Source organism: Littorina saxatilis, linkage group LG7 (genome assembly GCF_037325665.1).
Source record: "Littorina saxatilis isolate snail1 linkage group LG7, US_GU_Lsax_2.0, whole genome shotgun sequence".
Taxonomy (NCBI): domain Eukaryota; kingdom Metazoa; phylum Mollusca; class Gastropoda; order Littorinimorpha; family Littorinidae; genus Littorina; species Littorina saxatilis.
Genome location: NC_090251.1, coordinates 59,266,847 through 59,276,517, shown reverse-complemented (window position 1 = coordinate 59,276,517; position 9,671 = coordinate 59,266,847).

Below are 9,671 nucleotides of genomic sequence, written 5' to 3'. Positions count from 1 at the left end.
GCCCACCCTACACCATACAACCCCAACCAAGTCCACCCTAAACCATACAACCCCAACCAAGTCCCACCCTACACCATATAACCCCAACCAAGCCCACCCTACACCATACAACCCCAACCAAGTCCCACCCTACACCATACAACCCCTACCAAGCCCACCCTACACCATACAACACTACATTCTGATTTAAAAAAACAACTCAAATATTCGAACGCATAGCCATAGGGTGATCAAAGAAGAGAAAATGACAACGGGAATACTTATTGACCATACATATGAAAAGAAAATAAATTTAAATCAATATCACAAATTTTGGCTTAGGAGCAAAATCAGCATTTACTTTCATATGACGTTAACTGTCAAAATTTAACCTAGGGTTAAAGTTAGGGTTCCAATTTGTTGCTTGCATTGTAATGAATCAATTTCGATCTGTGCACACATGCAAAAAATGTGCATGGAATTAATTATGATTTTTTTTAATTATGACACTATATAGATTGACACCAATATTAGTTCCGTTAGGCCAGACCCCAGACCCTGACTGACTTTTTCATCTAATATTGGTGAGCCCTGCCTAATGGAACTAATATTGGTGAGTTTTAAAAAAATGACCACAGAATGCTTAGTTTTGACCCCAAAGGTCTGAAATTAACTGTGTGTACTATTTAAATGCTTTTGAACAGACCCGATGGAACGAAAATTCGAAAAAATGTTTTTTTACACTTTTGAAACTATACTTTTGGTCATTAAAGTCATAATTTTTATTTCATCAAAATTTCCTTTTGTATATCGATTTATAATGACCTTAGGGTTCATAACGCCAAATTTCAATCATCTAGAACAAAAACTATGACTTTGAGAGCATTTTTAAATTTCTTGATTTTTAAGTTTAAATTTGTCAATATTGGTGTTTCTGGACATACACCACTATTAATTGACCACTTTGACCCCAGGAAGTCAAAACCCGACTTTTGCCATCAAAAAACCCTAAACCCATGAAAAAGTCAGAAAAGTCACCAATATTAGCTGGGGCCTCACATATATCAGATTTGGATAGTCATAATATGCACCAATATTTTTGAGCATGACGGAGGATCTAATATTGGTGAGGTTCAGCTAATATTGGTGCTGTTGGACATACACCAATATTATATGACCATACCCCTAAACCCTAACCCTAACCTTGAACACTAGCACCAATTTAACGCTGCCAATTTAACGCTGCCCAGAAGGCACCCATTTAACACTCCACGAGCACCGATTTAACACACAGCACACAAGAACCAATTTAACGCTGCCCAGAAGGCACCGATTTAACACTCCACAAGCACCAATTTAACACACAGCACACAAGAACCAATTTAACGCTGCCCAGAAGGCACCGATTTAACTTTGTTTTTTTTTTCTCCAAAAATGTTGTTAAAGTACTCGTTTTCGACCTCGACCTTTACCGCTATGTTATATAACTTTGCCTCTAACCTTTTTTTCGCCAAAATTGTTGTGTCAGTAGCGTCCGTGTGGGCTCCGGGTCCGTATTTGACCAGAAAAAAAAATCCAATTTTTTTTACCGGCAAAAAACTTCACTCGCCTGCCCTAGCACGGAGCCGCCCCACTAAAACACAGCTTTTGGCTCTGGGCCGCCGGTTAACCTGAACACGCTCTAACTTTTGATGTACATGTTTTTTCCACAAACTTTTTCGGTCAGAGGCGTCCGCGTGGGCCCCGGGTCCGTATTTGAAAGAGAAAAAAAATCAAATTTTTTTTACCGGCAAAAACCTTCACTCGCCTGCCCTAGCACGGAGCCGCCCCACTAAAACACAGCTTTTGCTCTACTGGGCCGCCGGTTAACCTCGACATGCTCTAACTTTTGATGTACATGTTTTTTCGCCAAACTTTTTCGGTCAGAGGCGTCCGCGTGAGCTCACCAGCCGTATTTGAAGAAGAAAAAAATTTGAAATTTTTAAGGGCAAAAAAGTTCACTCGCCTGCCCTAGCACGGAGCCGCCCCACTAAAACACAGCTTTTGCTCTACTGGGCCGCCGGTTAACCTCGACATGCTCTAACTTTTGATGTACATGTTTTTTCGCCAAACTTTTTCGGTCAGAGGCGTCCGCGTGAGCTCACCAGCCGTATTTGAAGAAAAAAAAAAATTTGAAATTTTTAAGGGGAAAAAAGTTCACTCGCCTGCGCCAGCACGGAGCCACCCCACTAAAAACAAACACAGTAGCTTTTACCTCGGTTCACTGTCGGTTCACCTCGACCTTTACCAGGCTCTAACTTTTGATGTACATGTTTTTTCGCCAAACTTTTTCTGTCAGAGGCGTCCGCGTGGGCTCCGGGTCCGTATTTGACAAGAAAAAAAAATCAAATTTTTTTACCGGCAAAAACCTTCACTCGCCTGCCCTAGCACGGAGCCACCCCACTAAAACACAGCTTTTGCTCTACTGGGCCGCCGGTTAACCTCGACATGCTCTAACTTTTGATGTACATGTTTTTTCGCCAAACTTTTTCGGTCAGAGGCGTCCGCGTGGGCTCCGGGTCCGTATTTCACCACACAAAAAAATTGAATTTTTGGACCTGCAAAATCGTTCACTCGCCTGCCTGCCTGCGCTAGAATCGTCGGCGTAGTAGCTGGTAAGTTTGGCCAAATTTTGTTCAATTTTTCGACCTCGACCTTTACCGCTATGTTATATTATAACTTTGCCTCTAACCCTTTTTTCGCCGCCAAACTTTTCCTGTCAGAGGCGTCCCCCGCTCCGGAGACTTGTTCCTTACCACGCACGACCTTTGCCACTACTGACGGCCCTTCATTTTTCGTCAGTACCTCCCCCGTGCCAGGAGTGGGTAAGTTGCCTGCTGCCTTCCTTGGATCAGCGTGGTGGACAGCCTTAGTTTCTCATGCTCCCTCTCTGGAATCGAACCCTATTGATAATACTATCATAAGCCACAAACGAAACAGGAGTAGTCAAGCTCTGTTTACCAAACAAAACAGTAGTAACCAGCCGCCCTAAGTACAAAAAAAAAAAAAAACCAACCATGCCGACGATTCTAGGTCGCCGCACGTCCGTCCTCCACATCAGTATAGATCCGCCGCGTCACCTGGGTAGGGTCCCGACACTGAATGTGTTTAAAATGTACGAAATTTGGACCAGGCATCCAGGATGACTTGAAAAGTGTGGTGGGGGGCCTTAGGGCGACTCTGTCTGCCCAATCCATTTTGGTAAAAGTTCCCGCCTTTTTCTCGTTTTGGGGACTTAAGTTACTTTTGGGCCCAACCACGACCTTTACCAGGCTATAACTTTGGATGTAAACGCTTTTTTCGAAAAACTGTTGATGTCAGAGGCGTCCGCGTGAGCTCACCAGCCGTATTTGAAGAAGAAAAAAAATGGAAATTTTTAAGGGCAAAAAAGTTCACTCACCCTACTGAGCGCCAGCACGGCGCCGCTACCCGTAGTAGCAGCAGTACTATACCAGTAATCCACCTCGACCTTTACCAGGCTCTAACTTTTGATGTACATGTTTTTTCGCCAAACTTTTTCGGTCAGAGGCGTCCGCGTGAGCTCACCAGCCGTATTTGAAGAAGAAAAAAAATTGAAATTTTTAAGGGCAAAAAAGTTCACTCGCCTGCCCTAGCACGGAGCCGCCCCACTAAAACACAGCTTTTGCTCTACTACTGGGCCGCCGGTTAACCTCGACATGCTCTAACTTTTGATGTACATGTTTTTTCGCCAAACTTTTTCGGTCAGAGGCGTCCGCGTGGGCTCCGGGTCCGTATTTGACAAGAAAAAAAATCCAATTTTTTTACCGGCAAAAACCTTCACTCGCCTGCCCTAGCACGGAGCCGCCCCACTAAAACACAGCTTTTGCTCTACTGGGCCGCCGGTTAACCTCGACATGCTCTAACTTTTGATGTACATGTTTTTTCGCCAAACTTTTTCGGTCAGAGGCGTCCGCGTGAGCTCACCAGCCGTATTTGAAGGAAAAAAAAAATTGAAATTTTTAAGGTGAAAAAAGTTCACTCACCCTACTGAGCGCTAGCACGGCGCCGCTACCCGTAGTAGCAGTAATCCACCTCGACCTTTACCGGCATGTTTTTTGTTCCTGTAACTGTTGATTTGTCCACAAACTTTTTTCTGTCAGTCGTCCGCCTGGGCGGCCCCCCCGGGTCCCATATTTGAGAGAGAAAAAAAAAGGGTGAGGACTTTTGGACCCTTTTTCTACTGGCAGGAGGCTACCGTAGGAACTGACAGCTTTTGCCAATACATGTACAGTCACTTGACTGCCGTTTTGTGTGTTTTTTGGCGCCAAATTGAAAAAAAGGTTACAAATATTCATAACAAATTCAGTTTTGGGTCTTTTTCAAATCTGCTTCATGCATCCAGTCTGTGAACCATGTGGCTAGGCGCTGACAGTCCAAAAAGTGCAGAAAGGCGAAAAATGAAGATTTTTCCTTCTTACAAGAAAATGTGTGATTGATTTGGCACCTATTTTACAAGTCACCCAAACTTTTCTAAGTCCAAAAAAGGTTACAAATATTCATAACAAATTCAGTTTTGGGTCTTTTTCAAATCTGTTTCATGCATCTTTTCTGTGACCACTATGGCTATGTACTGACACACACACACACACACACACACACTAACACACACACACGCACACAAACACACTGACAAAACACACACACACACACACACACACACACACACACACACACACACACACACACACACACACACACACACACACACACACACACACACACACACACAAACACACTAACACACTAACACACACACACCAACACACTCATAGTAGGATTTCCAAGCCGCCGGCGCCCAAAACTCAGCCTCTAAAACCCCATGCAAAAATCGTGCCTTTTCAAACAAGCCGCCGCGCTCGGCGGCTTACCGGTCACAATTCTCGTGATATTCGTGAATTCTCGGTCACTCGGCGCGGGCGGTTTTCAACACAAAAACACACACACACACACACACACACACACACACACACACACACAAACACACAAACACACTGACAAAACGCACGCACACACACACACACACACACACACACACACACACACACACACACACACATTGACACACGCGCTTCAAATAAGCTTAATTTCACCCTCAGTGTTGTCACAATTGGTGGTCTACAGGAATCGCCTTGCCATTTTTTATTAGGGCATTGTTTACATTGACATTAGGCAGGGGAGGTCAAACCTCAAGAGGTTCCAAAAAACTTGAGCTGTTCCAGGACACTGCACCGGTCTGGCTCTAATCAAGGCGAGTCTGGAACACTATATAGCGCGCGGCGGGTCCACCCCACCAAAAACTCAACAAGTCAACATGGAATTAGCCTGTTAGGAATAATTTAGGGTTAGGCCTCACTTTTCGTGCCGCTTGCAAAATAATGGTCATAACAAGTTCACTACTTCAGTTAGGCAGTCTTTTAGTGGGTCTTTTCAGTCAAATCTCTTCAAAACCCTAACCCCCCTGCTACATCAGTCAGTGTTGACATGTACATGTCACTTTTCACTCTTGGAGACTGCAGTACTAACAACAACAAACAAGCAACAACAACAACAACCACAACAACAAAACCCCGCTAAACTGCACAAAACAGCACAAAACACAAACAACAACAACAACTCAACTGCGGCCCCCGCCCGCCGGGAGATACCCCTCGATCAGTACCTAACAATAACATGCACGCTTGTTGCACGCGCTGAGTCCGCTTTCGCTTTCTATTTGCAGTTCTCTCCGTCTAATCATCACCAAACGACCTCGGCCGTCTCGCCCAACCAATGTCGCTGGCACGTCACACTTTCCCCGCCACGGGTCACAGTAATCCATTATTTTCAACTTCCTGTCAGTGGGGTGCATGTTGCTTTTCCTTTGTTTTTGCGGCCTTCTCACCATCCCAGCTAAGTCAATCCTAATCCTACCCATTCCAAAATTTCCATGGTCACAGCCAAATCCTTCCTGCAAAAAGTGCCCAAATTTTATTGCAAAACAAACACCCAAACACATTCTACCCGCATGGCTAACAAACGAACCAAAACAAAACCAAAACAAACCATGTACCAGCCAATGTCCTCGACCTTTCACTGACGTACGTCCGGCGCGGCCGTTCCGCGTTTTTTCGCCGCGCTAAAACCATCACATCTATGTCAATCCTAACCCGAAACATTCGCAACTCTGCCACCACACAGCCACATCAATCTTGCAAAAAGTACCCAAGTTTCATTCGACAAGAAACAACACAACACTTCCTACAACCGTCCGTCTGTCGTCAACTGACTGACCGACCTTCCACTGTTGTATACAAGTTGAGTGTTGAGTCATTTCTATTTGGGACCCTCCGCCAACACGGAATGAACACGGAATGAGTTGTCATGTCTCCTTTGGCATCATTTTCACAATTTCTCATTTTTCTCAAGACTTTTTCCATGCTCTATCCACTGGGGAAATCCGTTCTAGAAAAGAGCGAAAATGTAGGCAGTTATAAGCCTCTGTATGACACTCTTCCAACACAGACTTTTCTCAAGTCAGTACCACACAACCACAGCGCCGCGAGCTTCGCCCTGAGCAGCACAGCGGGCTAAGTCCCGGCGGCAACTCCTAACTTTTTTTTCTTTTTTTCTGTCAATTCTTGTTTACTATTGTTTATTATGAAGGTATTTATGTTTTGTTTTTACTCCAATCATGTTTTTCAATGTGTAAAATAAATAAATAAATAAATTGATTAATTAATTAATTAATGGATCAAAAAACTTTTTTTTTACTTTTTTTTAAATCGTAGGCCTGCGGGCCCTTTGAACCAGTATACCATTTTACAACATTTGAGAGACCAACACATTATGAACACATTATGAACATGGAATAACACACTGCCGCCGGTGTTGGATTCCTGTAAGCACCAATAATGCACTAGAGGCACCGATATAAAGCCAATAGGCACAAACTTCACCAAAATAGGCACCGATTTAACAGTGACACAGCACCAATATGACCGTTTCGGCCCAGAATTGTTCACTAACAAATAACAACCAACTTAACCACCGCGAACCCCAATTATGAAAATTGGTCAGTCTCATCAGCAGAGTCTACCCAATCTACTACACAAATTTAAAAACACTCCATTCTCAGTTTTCATAACTGCTGCCCCAGTACTCATCCGTCCTTATTTGCCCAGTCTCGGCAAAATCATCCCGTGAAAATCGTGCCTTCATCCAACAAAGCCGCTAGCGCTCGCCTGCTTGCCGCCCGTGATTTTCGTGAATTCTCGGTAGCAGTTCGCAGCACAGCGCGCTGTGGCGGATTTAAAGGGGTTCAACATGAAAACACACACACACACACAAACTGACACACTAACAAAAAACACACCCCAAACACACTGACAAAACACACACACACAAGTGACACACACAAGTGACACACACAAGTGACACACACACACACACACACACACGCATGTACTATGCATTACAGTCCATTTTCTAACTCTCTCTTGAAAACTCAGTCTGCTGTGCGGTGCGGCCTCTTTAACCAACCCGGCACTGGCGACGGTGCCGTGCTGTTCGCTCTATTTTGGGTCCTCATTTACATAATAGATCAAACTGCATTTCAATTCATCATTTTGGGGCTTTCATTCCTAAAGTCATGATTCAAAAATACTTTCAAATAAAAGACAAACTAGCAAATAGTCACTTCCTTCCACTGTCCCATTTTCAACATTACTCAATGCGTCTAAATCATAACACAACTGCTCACATAGCATGCAAGCATCACTGACCAGCACAAAAACTAACCCATCCTTTGCCGGGTATATAAAGGAAGAAAAAACATGCACGCTTGTGAACACGCAATGATCCAAACACTGCTACCGCGGCGGGTGCAGGAGATGATGATACCAAAATGAGCAAACCAAAAACGTTCACAATAAGTGCCCTACGATGATACCATGATGACAAAAGTACCGTTGCTAATTTGAAAACCATTTGCTTGGAAGACGCAGTCCCTTGCAATATTTTTTTTTTTTTTTTTAATTCCCCCTTGCAAATTTTTTTTTTTTTTTTTGTTTTGTTTTTCCCCCCCCCCCCAAACCATCGCCATTTTCAAACTGATCAGTCCCGCAGACTAGTCTATTATCAACAAATAGCAACAACTTGATACACCCTAACCGTCAACTTTTTGAATAACCCCACTTGAACACAAACTGACTGAGAGCGCCAAGCCACTCCTTAACATAATTATATTGTCCGCAATTCACGTGCGTCTCGTGACAAAAGTTTCACTCCGCGGCGGCACACTGAGTAGCAGCGCTAGTAGGTGACCTATCCTAAAGTTGTTCAGTGTTGGAAGTTCCTATCACAGTGACACTGAATGAGCACCAATATGACACTACAGGCACCGAATTAACGCCCGTAGGCACAAACTTAACCCAAATAGGCACCGATTTAACCCTAACTAAGCACCAATATGACCGTTTCGGCCCAGAACTGTTCACTAACAAATAAGAACCAACTTAACAAGCCGTGACAGCGCTTGTTAACAAGAGCGGGTCGGCCTTGTCGTCTACATCAGTCTAAGAGTTTTTAGACCCAAACGGCCATCGCCATTTTCAAACTGATCAGCAGAGTCAATTGGTATCTACAAATAGCATATTCTCAACACTGAATACACCAGGCTAACCCAACAAAACTCAGCCAGCTCTAAAACTGATCCCATGCAAAAATCCGCGTGCTGACCCCTTCAACAGTACTGTTGTGTACAAGTTTGAAATGTCTTTGAGCTCTACTGACGGGAGGACCCTTCTCCAACACGGAAAGAGTCTCATGTCACCTTTTGCATGATTTTCAATTTTTTTACATTGTTCTAAAGAGTTTTTTTATGCTCTATCCAGTGGTGAAATCCGTTTTAGAAAAGAGCGTAAATTTAGGGAGTTATAAGCCTCTGATTGACACTGTTCCAACACAGACTTTTCTCAAGCAGGTACCACAGTACAACACAGCAGAACCACCGCGCGCCCCGCCGCTGCCGGGTGCGGTTACAGCACGGCTTTTCCGCAATTCCCGTGCATTCTCCGTCACTCGGCACAGCCTCGCGCGGCACACACCATGGGAGATCAATCACTTTTTCTCAACCCCTCACATTTTTGACAGACGCTGTTTTCTCCCTTGCGATAAGTTGCCATCCCGTAATCCAAATTTGATAGCTAGATGGTGATCCGGGTTCGATTCCCGGCAATGGTGGTATTTTTTTGCGTTTTTTGGGTAAATTCTTGTTTACTATTGTTTATTATGAACGTTTTCATGTTTTATTTTGTCTCTAATAATTTTTGTTAGTGTGTAAAATAAATAAATCAAAAAATAAATCAATCACACACACACACACACACACACACACACACACACACACACACACACACACACACACACACACACACACACACACACACACACACACACACACACACACACTAACACACACTAACACACTAACACACTAACACACTCATAGTAGGATTTCCAAGCCACCGGCGCGCAAAACTCAGCCTCTAAAACCCCGTGCAAAAATCGTGCCTTTTCAAACAAGCCGCGCTCGACTTACCGCTCACAATTCTCGTGATATTCGTGAATTCTCGGTCACTCGGCGCGGGCGGTTT